Here is an 18,913-nt window from a genome sequence, read left to right as displayed (position 1 = left end):
GGCTATGTTATCTCCTTTTGAATTTCATTTCACCATGGTGTTAGTAGGATAAGTAATTCAATTTACTATCCATATATGATTATATTTCTTCTCTCCCTCTTTTTTGTTTTACTTTGTTAGGGTTAACAATCATGATCGTATGAGATAGATTGTAGTTAGAACCTAGATAGAAGTGTTGCAAGATAATTCATGACAAATATTCCACTGGGGGTTGTGTGTTATCCAAATCCATTTTTCCTATTTTTTGTGTCTACACACAATTTGGTTAGCCTTTACTACTCTCAAGTTAAGTTCTTATTATGTCATAAACTTTTGGTCTAAGAAAGACATATTCATTGCACATCATTGCAAGTCATAAGGGAGTTGTACCTTGTAATTTGGAAGGCAGTGATAGAATACATACACTAACCCATTTTTTGGTGACATCCTTTTGTTTTTCAAAACCTTCAAGATCAGAACATTCTGGTTGTAAACCACAACATGGGAACAAATTGTTAACCAACAAGATTAAAATACCTAGTGTAGAACTTGCAGTATTGTGATTTAATTGAAAACCATTCAATTTCCACAATAGATGTTTTGCAAACCAAAAAAATCCATTCCATTCAATAATAGAGTTTCTATAAGTATGATCAATCCCAAGGGTCATCACTGTCCCTTGGAAATGAAAGCAAAGAGTCCACAAGATAATTAATTACAAAGTGAATTCTAACAACTATACAAATCTATACTAAAAATTATGTCTACTTATAGAAGTCATAACTTTCTACTCATAGCTTGAAATCATGAACTATTAGAATTTATGGAAAGATATTCTAAAGCTTTCCATTAGTGTCCAAAGGTTTAAGCATATCTACAACTTCTTGGACCTGTTGAAGCCCAAAAATGCCCCAAAGGCCTCCAAAAATGCAAAATACTAGAACATAGAAAAATAGATTTTGGTATTTTCTCATTTTTTTCTAGTGCCAACATCATCTACATCTTCTAGGACTATATTTTTATCATTCCTTCCTCCTTGAGAGGAAATGGGACCCATTTCATCCACACTTTACATTAGGTGTGGAAAATGAAGCTAGATTTGTTCATGTGTAAGCCACTTTCCTTGTTGAACAAATTGTCCTGCTTTTAACACATGGTATAAATAGATTGTCTACTTCCTCAAATTCCTCATGAAAAACTCCATAATTTGGTTAGTTTGGAGTGGATTAATAGCTTCTAGATTCAAATTTTTATGACTTATTTGTTCACTAAAATCTACAATGTCTAGTAAAGAAGGGAAATATGAATTCAATAGTTCTACATTTAAAATTGGATGAACACCCAAAAATGGAGGCAAGTTGAGTTCAAATGCATTTTCAACAACTTTATTGATGATCTTATAGGGATTATAGTGAAGAGGACAAAGCTTCATATGAGGGCCTTGTGACTATTCCTTCTATAAATGAAACCATACCTTATCCCAACCTAAAAATTATGAGGAGTTCAGTGTTGATTATGCCTCTATTTATACTTCTTAGTGGTTTGCTCCAAAATTTAATGAACTTGCTACTACAAATGATGAATTTATCAATGAAATTCATAGCTTTTTCCTTCTCCTTATCCACACATTTTACCAAGTTAGATTGTACAACTAGGATAAAAACATTTATCGGTGCTAAGGACTTATATCTAACACAAACTTCAAATGGGTTGTGGTCAATTGTGTTGATGTTTTCTAGACTACCAACCATAACAAGGCCTAATACAAGTATTCAAAGGACTTATCTCAGTCTAAGGACTAACTAATTTCTATGTTTAACTAAGAAAACCTTATATCTTGTTCCAACTTCAACAAAATCACTAGGATTCTCTACTTTTCAAGCTCTGCAAAGCTTAGGAAGCTCTACAAAGCTTAGGTGGCTGAACCTTAGGGATACATGGTTATATAACTGATAGTTTGACAATTTTTTCACAATTCATTTAACTAATACTTCTCTTTTCTAGATCTATCCCTTTAAAGTGGACAATTGTCATGTATCTTGTATAATTTACAACTAATCCTTGACAATACTAGCTAACAATAACACTCAAAGGATTGTTGCAAATAAGTGTTGACCAATGGCTTAATTACTCATACAGTAAAGTAAATTTGATTTGATTTTTTATTTCATCTCTAATGCAACCCTATGACTTCTTCAACATTTAAATGAATGTAGGATCAGTTCCCTATCCATTAGGATTTAGAGTCTACCTAGCAAAACATTTCTTGATCTAATTAATTGCATTACAATTAATCTTATCAGCAATTGTCCCTAAACCCATGACTAAGATAAGTCCTCTAAACTCCCTCCTTTGTATTAATTTTCCTTGAAAATTATATAATGCTAGTAAGACTACAAAAAATTCAAGATAAAACAACAAATCCTTCCATATTCACTTGTATTCTTAGATGTACAAAATAATACATCATAAATTTTCACAAAAGACTCAATGGACTGATAACAATAGCATAATTTTCAAAATTACAAGAAAATTGGACCTCTACTCCACATCTTGGAAATCCTTTTATAGAAAGGATTGCGACAAGCTTTAGATGGGAGGACACTTGTCAAAATATTAATCAAAAAACAAATACAAAGGCACTCCTATTCTATTGCAAACAAAATATTCTTTGTACTTGGCCCCAAAACTAAGATGTAGTAACAAAACTGGCAGGTGACATTTGTCAGCAAATATATTCTTAGCAAATTCAATTTGTCTTTTAGTTCTTATCGCCATCCATTCCTTTTATTTTCTCTTTCTAATTCTAAACTACATCTCAACTACATCTAGTCACTATCACAAGATAGCAATGCCTTAACATTTGCAATCGACTACCATATGGTGATGTTTGTATCAATGTTAGGCTAGCTGACATCTCTGATTGTATCTATATAACTGAACTCAGTTCAAAGTATGAACCAATAGTGCTGATAGCTTCCTTCCAGTATTTGATAGCAACATTCTCCTTAATCATTAGTGTTCTTGCACAATCCATGATGGATCTATTTCTTCTTTTAGCTATTCCATTCTACTCAAGAGTACCAGGGGCTAATACTTGTCTTTTGATTCCTCTTTCAATGAAGAAATTGTTGAACTCATTTGAGATGAATTCACCACCTCTATCTGATCTCAAACATTTCAATATTTTTTCAGTTTCTTTTTCTACTCTAGCTAGATACCATTTGAATTTCTCAAAAGCTTCTAATTTTTCTCTCAAATACATAACAGTCATCATTCTAGAATAATCATCAACAAAAAGAATGAAAAACTTTTCTCCACTATAAGTTTCTATTCTAATGGGTCTACACAAATCAGTATGCATAATTTCCAAGACATCTTATGACTAATAGTTTTTATTTTTAATAATAATCTTTCCCATTTTACCAATTTGGCAATTCTTGCATAATCCAACATCAAGTTTCTTCAAATTAGGAATACCTCTTACTCTTATTAGTTTTCTTATCTTGACCATATTATCAAATTTTACATGACATAGCCTTCTATGTCATAACCAGCTTTCTTCTACTTGAGAAATGAAACATGAATAATCACCAAGATCAAGATAAAATAGGTTACCTTTTCTTTACCTACCTAATCCAATCAGATTTCCTTGGTTATCTAGTAGTCTTACCTTACCATTCATGAATTCTACCTTGAATCCAATGTTGTTCATCTATGCCACACTCAGTAAATTGTGTTTTACTCCATCAACCCAATAGGCATTGTCACATACAAGTTCATTGGTTAATGAGATTTGGCCTTTTTGCTTTTATGCAACAAGGTTCATTGTTTCCAAACCTTACACTACCTCCATCATAGTGTTCAAAATGTTCAAACTTAGTTTTGTCTCCAATCATATGGTGAGAACATCCACTATCTATGATCCATGTGTCATTTTTTCTAACATGAGAGGCAAGTGCCATCTTATCTCCTTCATCATCAGATTCATCTTTTATAGCAATATACATTATTTCATCTTAACTATTATCAAAATCTTTAGCCATGAAACAATTTTTCTTACCTTTGTCTTTGAAGGATTTGTGACCTTTGAATTCCTTCTTGCCTTTGTACTTGTGGCTTTTCTTTTCTTCCTTGCCTTCTTTATTTGGACACCTAGCAATAATATGACCAATTTCTTCACAAGAAAAACATATTAGAGGGATTTTACCTTTGTACTTCCTTCTGCTCCTGGAATATTTCTTTGCAAGTAGAGCTTCAACAATTTCAAGATCACTATCAAAACTTTCCTTAGTTTCTTCCTCACTTTTTAATTGATTATCTTTTATTTTCTTACTTTATTTTTTGAGTGAAAGTTTAGCTTCAAATGCAAATTCAATATTCTTGGAAGCAAGAACATAGTTTTCAAAGTTATCTAGTTCAAAAGTTGTCAATCTTCCTACTAGGGCATCCAAACTTAACTTGTTATTTGGATCACATATCTTTTCTTGAATAGCAGATACTCTAATTTCATAGATGGAAAGAAAAGTTTTGAGAACTTTACTTACAAGAGTTTCTTCTTGATTTCTCCTCTAGATGCTCTGACTGCACTAATACTAGCCTTGATTCTTTCCACATATTTTGCAACATTTTCATCTTCTCTCATCCTCATTTGATCAAATTGTCCTCTAAGACTTTCTACTTTGTCTCTTCTTACATTGTCATCTCCTCCATAGATTTCTTTTAGCTTTTTCCACATATCAAAAGCAATTTTATAGTCTTTGACGTCATCAAATTTAGCATAACTGAGAGCATATGGAATTTCAATCATCATGATGCTATGGTTCTTCTTCTCAGCAATATCATAAACTAATATTGTTGTAGTGGGAGTTTTATATTCTTCATCAAGATATTTGCACCCTAAAACACTGATGGTAGCTAGATGAAGCCTCATAAGTCCTTGCCATGCTGCAAAGTTATCTTTGTTCAACTTTGGAATCTCTCTCTTATAAGACATCCTAATCTTTAGCTTAGGTCCTTGAAAGCTTCTATACAAGCACCAAAAGCTCTAATACCAATTGTTGAAAATATAAGAGGGGTAATTGAGAGGGGGGATGAATCAGTTACCACTAAAATAAATCCCAAATCTCTTAAATGTCAACTATAAAATTCAAACTAATAAAACTGATTATTGCTAATACATGGTAAACACATAGAAATTGTTGTAACTTGGTAAATGCAAAATGTGAATTACTTTAGCAAATCTTAAGATGTTATCAGAAATTACTTGCAAGCATGAAAGAAATAACATGAAGACATGACACACCAAGATTTAATACGGAAACCCAATTTTGGGAAAAATGACCAATGTAAACTACTTACTATTTTTCACTATTCTGAAGTGAGCCCTGTGTTGAGACTCAAAATTGAAGCCCTGATTTTGAGTACCATTGAAAAATCAAGCCCTTAAATGCTTTTTGATGCATATGTACTTGGCTTCCCATTTGAGGCCCCTGAGGTATTTAATTTTTATAACACTATGCATTTAGTGCATCTATGTTTCCCATGAAGATAAATTGCCATTTTGAGCCATTTCATGAAGTCCTATTTTGAGCAATTGTCAAATCTACATTTTCACCTAAGTGTTAAATAGCAACAGGAGGTTGTGTTTGCAATTGAATATCTCACACCTAGTAATGTGTCATGACTTATTTGTTTGGAAGTGTTTAGTGTCCATACCAGAGAACCTATCTTTCAAATTTTGAGTCATTTTGAATCTGTTTGACTAGGTTTTGAATCCCTCAAATTTGGTCATTTATTGTTGTCATGCTGATGCAAAATGTTTAGAATTCTGGAAGGCCCTGTTTGACCTATTATAATTTTGACTCAGTTGACCAAAATGATGAAATTCCTTTTATTTTACATTTTAGAGGTCAGAGACTCACTATGTTTCAAGTTGTAGCTTATGATGAATCCATTTGATTAGTTTTCAAACACGATTCCAAATGCAGTTTCTAACTTTTTACTAGTGTTAAGAAGTGTAGATTTTTCAATACCCCTTTCATGGTGTCATAACTTGAAATTTGTGGTAGGTGAGATCAAATAAATTATACCACTATGTTCTTCTCTAAATATTCTTTAAGTGTGCCAATTTTCAAATCATGATGAATCTATCTGCACACTTTCCTAGGTCCATTCCATTCGCAAAAATTGTTTTTCTAATAGGTGTTTCCAGTATGCAAATTTGAGTAGCCCGATTTGACCATTCACCAAATGCATCTTTTTATTCATCATGACCCAAATTGTAGATTCGTATTATCCTCGTGACAATGAACAAATGCCCCAGTTTTTTTGCCCACAAATGTTAGTTTGCCTAGTTTTCAAAGTTAATTCTAAATGTGATTTATGGTTTTCTGACATGTTTTCTTGTAGGTGATTTCAAGTAAGCAACTTTGGAGGTTGATATCTTTTGAGCTCGACATTGTCATGAGATGAGAATTGATAGGGTAAGATATTGTAGAATAGAGAATTAGTATGTTTGATTCTAGAGCTCGGTTAAGTGTCTGTGTCAATTTTTAAAGATAGTCAAAGGACCTTTCTGACACAAAATTGACAATCTACATACAGGTGTGAAATGAGTTTTAAATGATCAATCAATGATCAAATTTGATTTCAATCAGTTAGAGATGATCAGTGGATCAATTTGAGAACTCAATTGTTTGGAAATGAGAAAAATAATGTTAGACCCACTTTTGGGGCCCGACTAATTTCATCAGTTTGCTTTTTATTTTGGAAGGGGAGGCATTAAAGGAAATTATAATACTTTCTTTCGCTCAAAGTCACCAAGAACTATATTAAATGAGATTGTGAGTGTTTTTTTATGTTAGTGTTTTTGTGTTGGTTGGGTTGTGCTCTAGTAATAAATTGGTGAGAATTTATGTGGTTTAGGGGTAAATTAGTGAAGTTTTATGTGGTCCAGCTATGATCTAGCATTGCTAATCTAGTTTTACTTTTAAAGGCTCCTCGTGGGTTGAGATCCTTAGAGTGATTCCATTCTTGGAGTTTGATACTCTTAGCAAGGGCAAAAGGACTTTCTAAACAAAAAAGAAATAATAGTGCTTTTCTAATGGAGGCATTGGCATTGCAGTCTGCATTCAAGTTTCATTTGCAAGGTGAAGGAAACAATGCATTTTCTATGAGAGAAAAACCTTCTATTGTTGTTGGTGGAACATTGCATTACAAATGGAATGATTATGACAATCATTTTAGAATGAGAATATCATCAATTCATATTGCAAAAGAAGAGGAAATGGAAAAGGAAGATGAAGTGGATTTTGATTGGCACATTGATCTTGATATCGAGAAAGAAATAGAAGGGCAAAGGATTTCAAGTTGAAAAGAGAAATTATGGATGAGATTGACCCCTTAGGCTTTAAATCTCCATGGCAAAGGTCAAAGTATAAGTCATTCGTATGAGTGGAAGCAGAAGGTGAGTTGGCAGGGCAATGGTCTACACAGGTCAAAGGAGGAGCAAGGTTATTTTTATATTAAAAAAGTAGCAAACAAAGCCCATGTTGAAAATGGGAGTTAGGTTCTCCTAAATGTGTCTTGTTCTCATTAGGGTAATTTTAAATATATAGCATTTCAAAACACCAACAAAATGGCAACTTTTTTGTGGAAAAAGGTTATAAATGATTGAATTATGGAGTTGGAAACCTCTTATATATATTTTGCATATTCAGTTTTGTATGCAAGGTTTTGCGATCCCCAGTTAAGCTTTATTCATGGACAAAAATATGTTTTAAAATTGGGTGTAAATTGTATTCTATGACTATTATAGGTCCATCTTTAATCAATTCAATTTTTGCAAGTGTTTGTTGAGAAAATTCAGAGTCAAGAATGGATTTATGAAGTGTATTTTCATTTCAAGGTGTTAATGATTTGCAAGTTTCCCCTACATGGAAGGTCTAGTTCAGATTTGTCAAGTGACAAATTATGTTTTATTTCTCACAAAGTGTGAGTGGTGACTCTCAAATATCTACACTAGTTGGTTCCTAGTTGAGTTCATTACAATATATTGAAGGACTTTTAGTTGTGGTAGCAGATCATGAACTTTTAATAGTATCTTGAAAAGGAAGTTTTAAATTCTTGATAATTTTTTTAAGTGTTGTTTGCATTCTACTATTATAAGAAAGTGAAGTGTAAAAGTAAATCATAGCATTGATTATTTTATTCCTCTTGTAAAGAGTTGGCGGCTCTATAAATTTTGACCAATGGTGTAAAGGATTTTCAATCTTGCACCTATGACAATCAGTAGATCAAAGGTTTTAGCATCAACACATGACATATTTCACACTTTCATGTGATTTCATTAACATAAAAGTAAGCTTTACAATAGTTTCTCAGTCAAGTGGTTTTTCTAACACTAAGTTGGAGATTGGATTGGTACATTTCACAATACTTTGTGAGAGATAGATTCAGCAAAATTGTTTTTACATTTTGAAGTATGTTCAAAGGTTTGAATTGGTAAAAAGAATTTCAGATCTGCTGCAAGTAATGAATTATGAAAGTAATTATGGTGAATGAATTTTAAATATATTACAAATGTCAAATTTCCCTTCATCAAGTATGTAGTTGATTAGTGAGAATTATAGATCTGTTTCTACCAAGAGATATATGCCATTATGTTGTGAAGGCATTCATGGTTTTCCAAACCCTATGCCATATAACCTCAGAAAGTATTTGCCTAAATTCAGTGGGAACCATGAAAATGCAGCCAATCATCATGTTCACTTGCTTAGTGACTTGGTTGGTGATTTTGAAATTGCTCATGAAGATGTTCATATGAAGTTGTTTTTTCAAACTTTAGAAGGCAATGCTAGGGATTGGTTTTCTTTTCTACAAGCATGTTCAATTTCATCTTGGGATGAATTAATTTTAGCCTTCATGAAGTAGTTCGAGGAAAGAATAAGCATCTCTGATTATTTTGATAAGTTCTTGAAGATCCAAATCATGAATGGTGAACTAGTTCCTAAATTTAATATTAGATTTGGAAAGTTTTTAAATGAAATTCTTGAAAGTTATAAGCCAGATGATCAAGTGTGTCTAGTTGTTTATCTTGATGCATTTGATAAAAATATGAGTTACCTATTAAGAGATAAAGAACATGAGACTTTGCATCAGGCATTCATGACAGCAATAGAGATTGAAAACAATATAAGGTATGGCTTAACTCGGAGTCACTTCTCTAGGAATGTTTTCCAGCAAGATGAGGTTCAAAGGAAGAATCAATGTCATAAAGAGTGTTTGATTTTAGATTAGCAAATAAGTACCCCTATTATTGTAAATAATATTGTTGAAGTTTTAGAACTAAAAGCATGTGTAGATGAAGACTCTTTGTTGCAAAGAGGAGCTGATTCTTTCCTTGCTGAAAATAGTGCATGTGTTTATAATATCACAACAAAAAATGACAAAGTTACTTCACTTGATCAGTTAAATATGTAAGAAATAAATTCAGTTGTTTATTCTCTTATTAATAATATGCCTCTTGTTGAGAATGTTGTAAACTTTGAAGTTGAAGGATATTCATCTCAGTATGAGGAAGAAGAAGCTGGAAATGATCTTTCAAGTGTTGAAGGTTATTGCTCGAGTCAAGAAGAGGACAGTGATAGTGCATATTCATCGTCATGTGAATCAGATGTAAATTGGGAAGAAGAAAGCATTGATAGAAGTGAGTGCTCTTATGCAAGTAAAGGTATGAGTACTATTTCTAAATTTGAAAGTGAAGTTCCACTTTAGAGTTATGCAAACCAGCTAGAAGTTGAAAGTTGTGAAGAAAACTTGTCTACACAATATGAAGACAAAGAGATTATCTATAAGGATAGTTTACCTAATTGTGTAGATGAATGTCTTGAGGATGCATGCAGTGATAATCAGTATACAAATGATTCTAAGGTTAATGCATCAGCACCTATTGGTAAGATAAATAATGATAGGTATGCAAGACATTTGAATCACCTTCATAAAGACAATGAAAGTAACTTTGATTTATATATTACATGCTTCGTTGATGGAGTAGAAAGTGAGTCTCCATATAGTTCTATTTTTCTTCACATGCTGAAAGCTTCCATGAAGATGAAATGGGTAGTGAGTTTAAAGTGTATACTAATGGTTTATATGATGAAGATCCTGATGATGATCAGCCTATATTTTGTCAAGATGTGCAAAGAGGATCATTACATGGAATTATCAACCTATTGTTTGAAGAGGACATGGAATGTTTAGATTTAGTTGGGGATGATTTTAATGATGATACTTTATCCTACTGTTGTAAGAGATCATATTGTTTTTCTTCCAAGTATGATGGTGAAGATGATGATGTTGCATCTTATGAGATGGGTGACAAGTTGTTTGACGAAGTTGTTGAAAATCAGCATGCACCTTGTGCTAAGTTTTATGATGAATGCTTTAATATAATGACTAATCCATTTGCTGATTTCAAAGGACCATTTGAAAATTTTGGATTAATTTCATATGCTGACATTAATGGCATGTGTGAGTACAAATTTGATAACTCATTTGAGTACCAGTCAGTTATGTACAAGGATATACAATTTGAAGGTATGTGTGATCCTTTTCCCCAAGTTGAGTATGAAGCTTTGATATTCAAAATTGATAGCATGCATGATTCATTTGATGAAGAGAATTTTTAGTTTGAGTCTGATATTTTCCAGCATGTTGATTAGTACTTTTATAATGAGCAAATGGTTGAGAATGAAGCTAGTTTTTATATGCATTATGAAAGTCAAGGTGTAAATTTAGTTCTACCAAGCGAGTTGATTCACAATGCTAATCTGATTGGTGAAATTGATAGGAGAATTATTTTTAGTTTACCTCATTAAATTTTAGAAGAAAATTAAATCTATGACAAAGGTAAAAAAAATTGTTGAAGTTCGATGGCCCGAGGTCATTACTTGTACATAGTAAGAGTAGTTGTTTCTTGCTTTCAATAAAGTTTTTCAAGAAAAGTTTTTGCTATTAGATGTGTGGTCTACTTCTTCCAAAAACCTAAATCCTTTCCATTCCTACAAGGGACATGCATCGCCAAATACAGCCACTATTAGGTTTCAAAATCAAAGCCTCGATTTTGAGTACCATTGAAAAATCAAGCCCTTAAATGCTTTTTGATGTATATGTACCCGGCTACCCATTTGAGGAAAATGGGGTATTTAATGTTTCTAACACCATGAATTTAGTGTGTCTATGCATCTCATGAAGATAAATTTCCATTTTGAGCCATTTCATGAAGTCCTACTTTGAGTAGTTGTCAAATCTGCATTTTCATGTAAGTGTCAAACAACAACAAGAGGTTGTGTTTGCAATTAAATATCTCGAACCTAGTAATGTGTCATGACTTTCCACTTTGGAAGTGTTTATTTTCCATACCAGAGAACCTATGTTTCATATTTTGAGTCATTTTGAATCCATTTGACTAGGTTTTGAATCGCTCAAAGTTGGTCATTTATTGTTGTCATGCTGATGCAAAATGTTTAAAATTCTGGAAGGCCCTGTTTGACTTGTTATAATTTTGACCCAATTCACCAAAATGATGAAATTCCTTTTGTGTTACATTTTAGAGGTTAGATACTCACTATGTTTCAAGTTTGAGCTTCTGATGAATCCTTTTGATTAATTTTCAAACGTGATTCCAAATGCAATTTCTAACTTTTTACTGGTGTCAAGAAGTGTAGATTTTCCAGTACCCCTATTTGTGGTGTCATAACTTGAAATTTGTGATAGTTGAGATTGAATGGATTATGCCACTATGTTCTTCTCTAAAAATACTTTAAGTGTGCCAATTTTCAAATCATGACGAATCCATTTGCACACTTTCCCAGGTCCATTCCATTCGCAAAAAATTCTTTTCTATTAGGTGTTTGTAGTCTGTAAATTTGAGTAGCCCACTTTGACCATTCACCAAATGCATATTTTTATTCTTCATTAGTCCAAATCATAGATTCCTATTTTCCTCATGACAGTGAAAATTCCCCAGTTTTCATGCCCCCAAATGTTAGTTTGCCCAATTTTCAAAGCCAATTCTAAACGTGATTTATGATTTTCTGACATGTTTTCTTGCAGGTGATTTTAGGTAAGAAACTTTGGAGGTCAATATATTTTGACCCCGATGTCATCATGAGATGAGATTTGATAGGGTAAGAGATTGTGGAATAGAGAATTAGTATGTTCAATTCCAAAGCTCGATTAGGTGTCTGTGTCAGTTTTTAAAGACAGTAAAAGGACCTTCTTGATACAAAGTTGACAATCTACAGACAGGTGCGAAATGATTTTTAAATGATCAATCAATGATCAAATTTTATTTCAATCAATTAGATATGATCATTGGATCAAGTTGAGAACTCAGTTGTTTGGAAACCAAAAAAAAAAAAATCAAACCCACTTTTGGGGCCTGACTAATTTCATCAACTTGTTGTTTATTTTGGAAGGGGAGGGGTTAAAGGAAATTATAATAATTTCTTTCACTTAAAGTTTCCAAGAACTATCTTAAATAAGATTCTGAGTTTTTGTTTATGTTAGAGTTTTTGTGTTGGTTGGGTTGTGCTCTAGTAATGAATTGGTGGGAATTTATGTGGTCTAGCTATGATTTGGTGTTGCTAATCTAGTTTTAGTTTTGAAGGCTCTTCGTGGGTTGGGATCCTTAGAGTGATTCCATCCTTGGAGTTTGATACTCTTAGCAAGGGCAAAAGGGTTTTATGAACAAAAAAGTAATAATAGTTCTTTTCTAATGAAGGCATTGGCATTGCATTGTGCACTCAAGTTTCATTTGCAAGGTAAAGGAAACAATGCATTTTCTATGAGAGAAAAACCTTCTATTTTTATTGGTGGAATATTGCATTGGAAATGGAATGATTATGACAATCATTGTAGAATGAGAATGTCATCAACTCATATTTCAAAAGAAGAGGAAATGGAAAAGTAAGATGAAGTAGATTTTGATTGGCACATTGATCTGGATACCAAGAAAGAAACAGAAGGGCAAGTGGATTCTGAGTGGAAAAGATAAATTATGGATGATATTAACCCCTTAGGCTTTAAATCTCCATGGAAAAGGTCAAAGTATAAGTCATTCATATGAGTGGAAGTAGAAGGTGAGTTGGCAAGGCAATGGTCCATGCAAGTCAAATGAGGAGCAAGGTCATTTTTTTAAAAAAATAGCAAATAAAGCCCATGTTGAAAATGGGAGTTAGCTACCCCTAGATGTGTCTTGTTCTCATCAAGGTAATTTTAAACCTATAGCATTTCAAAACACCAACACCCTGTTAGAAGCCAACCTTGTTAAAGGTTAAAAAACACACTATTAGGTGTGTCCCTATTGAAGGACTTAATCACCCTATTAGGAATGGTCTTGCAAAAGCTCTTGAAATAATTTAATGGAATTTCCACCTTGTTAGAGGATTTACAGATGGTTGTTAAACCAACTCTGTAAAGAGATTTTGATCACTGCTATAATGGTTAGAGAGTAACAATGAAATGCCCTAATTGTGATGCAACTAAATTGCTGATTATAGATCTCTACTTTGGTTCATATTTGATCCTTCCAAATTGAATAATACTTTTCTACACCACAAGGATATATTCTTATCCTTAAAGTTCTCTTTCTCTCTTCTTATCTCTTTTCAACTTATTCAACTTGCATCTCACACACTTTGAAATCACAACTTGACCTTTTACTTATACCTTCCAAATTGTCAAGTTGGCTCAAACACAAATTAGAATAACCAATATTCATCGCCTCAATTCGCTAGAATTAATAGGTAAAGTAATTAAGGTTTACAACCAAAATAAGAAAACCCTTTGGTAGTTGACCTAGCTTAATAGAAACTAATTCTGAAGTGATTTCCCACGTTAACCAATAGAAGCTCGATTAACACTGCGAACTTACCAAATTCCTTTGGTAACCAAGTGAACTTGATTAACACTGACTCTATTCAAATTTACCTTTGTTAACTAAGTGAGCTTGGTTAACACTCTTTTCTACTTAACTTCCTTTAACACCCGAGTGAACTCGGTAGAAATTGCCTTCTGCATAGAGTAAACTCAAGAATACTTGGTAGACGAAAAACTATCTTCACTGAACAAGTGAGCTCAACATGCACTAACTATCAACGGATATGACATTTTTGTAACATCAAGGACAACACATAATTAATAAATTGTATCCTACATTTTCTTTGCTCTTTCTAATTCTAAACTACATCTAGTCGCTATCACCAGATGGCAATGTCTTAACATCTGCAATCAACTTCCATACGGTGATGTTTGTATAAATGTTAAGCTCGGTGACATCTTTGATTGTATCTAAATCTTCTAGGCACTTGATCCACTTGGAATTAGTTATGGCTTTTACCTCAATAGCCACCTTAGACATCTTAGCCTCCATCTTATAAAGTATATCTACCATATCATAAATAGTAGTGGCGCTTGCTTCATTATTACAAAAAGATAAAAACCTAGGACAATCAATGATATTTTCAAAAGATGATGACCATTCAACCTAGTCTTTTATATTTCCCTCACTATCCAAAATTGTAGGTACAAAATTTGGTGTCCCTATAGCAATTATTTTCATCTTATTTTGGACTAGATGCATCTTCCCTCCAAAGAAACCATTTAGATATCTCACTTTATGAATTTATTTCTTTGTGCTCACAATCGTTGCCTTTGGTAGGTCCCTTTTTTGGAGAAGTATAGTAATTATACTATCAAATAATTCAATGTAAGGGCCTCATGTGTTGAACAGAGGAGATAACATAGCAATTGCCTCTACACATTTTTATTCCACTCCTAATGTAATATAACTACCATGTACATTCTGAGAAACTATTTTCAATGCATTAATCTTATGAATTAACAAATTCTTAATAGCCCTAACCTCTACATCTTTGCTAGCTTCTATATTTTCCTCATCAATTTCCATAGCCTACCTTGATGCTTCCCCTATTTCAAAAGCCTAGCCCTTTGTTTGCACTTCTTTGCCATGAACCTCTATGATAGTTCTAACAAGTTTCTTTAATGATGCCATCTATATCTCCAACTAAGTAACATTTTGCTGTTAGACCAAAAATTTCTTCATTTCCTCTTCATAACTCCTCCTTGTTCCAATCAAGTTTTCATATGTTTTCTCAAGTTGGGACTGAAGACTGTTCATCTTGTTCTTACTCATTAATGCTACCAAAGTATGCATCCCAAAAATTTGGTCACTAGAAGTAGATTGTACATTCCAAAATATAACAATTCCTCTATGGGATTCTTCGATGTCTATGAGAGTGGGTTTATCATCCTCTAGAGCTAAACTCCAAATTTTCATTGTTTGGGCATCTACATTGAACCCTAATCCCATCATCTACCCATAATTATTCTCATCCTCAAAAGAAACTAATTTTTCTTGTCTTCTTATTTGATCTAGTAGAAAAGAAGAGCTCAAATCCGATCCTAGAAAAATAATCATTTCACTCCTTGTTACTAGATCTCTAACCTCTTCAACAGTAAGGGTTTCACTAGCAAGGTCATACTCCTACAACTTTTACACCAACCCATCAATTACTTCATCTAAATCTCCAGGATTTATCTACAATTTTAATTCATTCCATTTTATTTTAAATAGGAATTTTTTTAATTCATTGGACTTGACAAAATTGTCATCATTCATAAACTCCTTACCTTCAATGATTTTATCATCAATAATTTGAGCTTCTAGTTGCAATTTCTTTGTTCTCTACTCATCTTCATATGCCTAGGACATTAAGAATCTTCTTCTAAGATTGTCAAAGTATTTTCTCCCCTTTGGAAAAATCTGAAGAGCCTTTTACTGGGCCTTATCTAGTATTTCTACCATCTTCCACTTCTTATGTCTTTATTTTGCCCGTGTAGAACTCTCAGGAACATCTTGTCCAGGTTGGCCATCTTCATATTGATCTTCTTCATCAGATACATCCACTATATATTCATCATCAACATAGTCAGGGTCAATCTTCTTTTTTATTGCCTCTAGGACTTGAGACACCAATTCATCAAAGTTTTGTACATATTTATCCAATCTGACCTAGTATTCTTCATTAGGATAAAACCCTTTAAAATATGGGTCTTCCTTTCTCATTTCTTGTTCATAACTGACAATATCTCTGCACTTAATCATTCTCTCCCTGCAAACCTCCCCACTCAATACATCAGCAATAACATCTTCTTCCCTCATGGGCTTTATAAGGGGTAGAATATATCCTCTCATACTTTTCAAGGTATGCCTTACTAAATTACAAGAGTCATAAGTTCTAGCTGACCCAATTGGCATTTTTATAATTTTGCAAAAATGAATTGATTTTCTCAATGGCATTTTTTCCAATTTCAAATTCCCCCACTTTAGTACATCTATATAGAAATGTTCCCTTTTTTACACCTTTTCCTAAATATTCCCTATTCAAAGAAATCAACTACCAAAATATTTCCACTAACCCTAGCCTCTCAAGAATGTATTTAGGCAAAATATGGGGTGGCTGAGGACATCCAAAAATTCTTATAACAGTATATTCTTCAAACAAGAAAACACTACCCCAATCATGAGAATATTTTTTTCCAACATCAAAACACTATTTAGGTCTAACAACATTCCTAACATTTCTAGGGACTCTTTCAATTATACATACTATCATTTTCAAAACTGGATAAACAAAATCATTATAGAAAGAGATAACATTTGAGTATGGATAATACATTTTCCATACCAATGTTCATCTTTGCACTGGCAACCTCTCTCCCCACTCTTGTGTTGAATCAAAAAATCTTTGATCAAGTGTATTAGCATTCCTAGACAAGATGCGGTGCATGATCAGAGAGTAGTGGTGGAACATGAAATCCTTTAGCTCTCCTTGGTCGGCAGCAATGATTTCCTTATGAATACTTTCAATGATGTATTCTACAAAATCATATCCAACATAGTGATTTGGGTCCTAAATATTTAGAGTCATGACATAATATGCCCTTAAAGCATTCATAGTTCCATCTAAACCTAGGGCTTTGTCAATCCCAAATACAATATTTTGAAAGCACCTTTGAAGGAAATCCAAGGGCATGATTTTCTCAACATCTTGCTTCTTTGGAATCTCTCCTACATCCTTCTTCACCTTGGGAATGTGCCTAGTCATATTTTTACCTATGTAAAAACTCTTATGTTTTTGAAATTCTCATTCAACTCTTCAATATCAATGGGCAATGACATAGGTCCACCCAAATCAAATGCCTCTATGAATGTATCTTTATCCAATGCTAGAAAAAAACTTTTATCCTTCCTATGGAATGAATTATTAATAGGATTATAGCACTCTACTAATGTCTTGACCAAGTCCATGTCTACAAATACTTCTAGCATGATCAATTTTTCCAAATTTCTTACCCACATGTTTCATATTGGAACTTCTTTCACTTTGTTCTTGTAGAAAAACTAGAACAATTCATAGCCATTTCTATCAGAGACAACTACATCCCAACACATTGTGTATGGGTCTTTGAATGCAAGGTCATTGGTGTTCTGAGCATTTGTGGAACTAGGAAAAATTTGTATCCATTATTCTACAACTGTGCTAGGAGCCTTTGGTGGTGTAGTTGATTCTTCACTTACTACCTGTGCAATCAATTTACCTTCTCTTTGGGCCATTTCTGCAAGTAATTTCACTGACTTTGTGTACTAAAAATTGAAAATCACTAGGGATCACTCTGTAAATTTGAAATTTACCCTAGAAATTTTGAGCAATTATGAAACCAACAAAGAAAACTTCTCTATTTTCAAACTTTATATGTTTTTGGAATGGGAGCATAGCATTAATGACAATTAAAACCCAACACACTTGAAAACTTGTCAATCCTCAAAAAATTGGCAATGTCTTTGCTTTTTGCACATTTTTGTGCCTCCAACTCATGTCCTTTTATCCAACATTGATAATAGTCATTAAAAATTTATTCATGCTTTAAAACTAGCAGTCTCGATGATGCAAAAAAATAGGTCATCGCCTCTTTGCCATAACTTTCATGCTTTCCCTAATTTAGGCCTCAACCATGTGATAAGGGTTTTCGTTCTAATGCTTTACATCCTTGCACTTGATCTTTCACCTTACTAAAATGGCTTGTGATTTTGCAAACCTTATGTTTCTCATTTAATCACAACTTCTCATCTATATTTTAACATACCTTTTTTACTGTTGTGACTTGTGACAAGCCCTTCCTTTATACACTTCGCAACCATGCCCCGGTTTAGCCCTTGAAACATTTTATGATTGTGACCATGTGATAGTCTTCAACTTAGCTACCCTCACCATTTCACAACTTGAAAAGCTTAACTACAATTAAACCCTGCAACAACACGATTACAAGCATTCACAACTTCTCTTTTCTAACCCATGGTTCATTTACACTACCTGCAATGATGTGCTAATAGAAAACTTAACTCAACACTAACTCCTCGCACCCTCATGGCTTATCCTTGACCATATAATAGAACTTTTTTAATGTTACCCTAACACTTTGTATCAACTACCTTCCTTTATTCACACAATAATAGTTGTTAGTGCCTTAAGTTGAAATAGGCTTGGGATCATATGCTTCTCTTTACTTCACCCCGTTCCAACTTAAAGACACACATTTGCAATGACAGTAGTGAAATCATGCCTATCTTTGAAAATAGACTACCTCAACAATTTGTAACCTTAAAAGGAACAGGGAAAGAAATAGTGTGATGATACACTTAACAAAAGTTTCGCATAGTCACAAATTAGAAAACATGAAGCTTTCATGAAATATAACAACAGAAATATTTTAAAACTTAGGATAAGAGAGAATGCATGGAAAAATATATATTATTTTAAAGATTAAAGTTATTTTGCATGAGCTT

The sequence above is a fragment of the Cupressus sempervirens genome, chromosome 8 (genome assembly GCF_028749045.1).
Source record: "Cupressus sempervirens isolate cs-2001-9-10 chromosome 8, ASM2874904v1, whole genome shotgun sequence".
Lineage (NCBI taxonomy): Eukaryota > Viridiplantae > Streptophyta > Pinopsida > Cupressales > Cupressaceae > Cupressus > Cupressus sempervirens.
Note: the sequence above shows the minus strand (reverse complement) of the source record.